This window comes from Impatiens glandulifera, chromosome 1, assembly GCF_907164915.1.
Source record: "Impatiens glandulifera chromosome 1, dImpGla2.1, whole genome shotgun sequence".
Taxonomy (NCBI): domain Eukaryota; kingdom Viridiplantae; phylum Streptophyta; class Magnoliopsida; order Ericales; family Balsaminaceae; genus Impatiens; species Impatiens glandulifera.
The window spans coordinates 102,063,485-102,064,928 of NC_061862.1; positions in this window are offsets into that span (position 1 = coordinate 102,063,485).

Genomic DNA, 1,444 nt, shown 5'->3' on the forward strand with positions numbered 1-1,444 from the left:
TTTTCAACTGTATAGCTAGTGTTTGCTGATTTGCCTCTAGGACCAAACTCTCAACGATTTCTTCTTCAACAACACTTTGGTCTTCTTCGATAATTGGTATTTAGCTTAAAAAATCTCTCAAATCAACCATACCAGTCTCTTCCAATTTAGATTTACAATCTAACTTCCCAACACAATCTTTGTAAAGAACCTATTCAATGAAGATGATGTTCCTTCTACGAATGATCTTCCACATTTGATTATCCAAAAAATAATATCCAAACTCGATACCACCATAACCAATAGAAAATACTTGTTAGACTTCGGATCAAGCTTGTTTATATCACATTCATTAATATTCACATATGATAAACAACCAAACAATTTTAAATAAGAAGTGTTTGCTTTTTATTGCTCTAGGATTCTTCTAAAATAATTGAATTCAAGAGGAACAGAGGGTCCTTTGTTTATCAAGTAGACAACAATGTTGATAGATTATGTCCATAAGGTTTTAGGTAGCCCGACGTGCAATCTCATGCTTCTAGCGCACTCGTTCATAGTTTGATTCATTTTCCAACTAATTCATTCTCTTGAGGCATTTGGAAAATAATCTTCACCATACCGATCTCATTCACAATACAATACTCTCTGAAATCTAAAGTGATGTACTCATATGTATTGTCAGATCTCAAACATTTAACCTTCTTATTTGTTTCATTTTCAACAAAAGTCTTCCACTTTTGAAAAAAAAAACACATTAGACTTGTGCTTCATAAAGTAAATATATACCTTTCTTGTCGAATCATCAATAAACGTCACATAGTACTATGATATGCAAATAGAAGAAACATGTGCATGTCCCCACACATAAGTATATACTAACTTTAACATTTCTTTCTTGAGCTATTTCCATATCTTTAAGAAACTCACACGTTTATGTTTTCCAATAATGTTGTTTTCACATAACTAATACTCAACAAACTTTAGTTCTATAATTTGACAAATTTTAAAAGAATTTTCATCCCTTTTTTGCTCATATGGCCTAATCTGCAATGTCATAGTTCATTGTTCTTCAAGTCATCATCAACAACAACAAGTGTGTCTCTATATGTTGACGTCATATATAACGTTCCCGTTTTGTGACTTCGAGCAACAACTATTGCTCCTTTAGTCTCTTTTCACGAACTATTTTCACAACTGAAACTGTGACATTCATCATCAAGTTGTGTAACATAAATCAAATTGTGCATTAGGCCCGAAATGTGGCTCACCTTATTTATTATCTTCTAAACAGGATCGTTTGACATCTTTAATTTGATATTTCCCATGTCTACAATATCTAGTGGCTCTCCATCTGCAAGATAAATCTTCCCAAAGTTTCCAGCCACATAACTCTCTATTAAATCTTTGTGAGTAGTGTGCTACGGTACATAAATAAATGTCACGGTCCCAAAATAATTCGAAC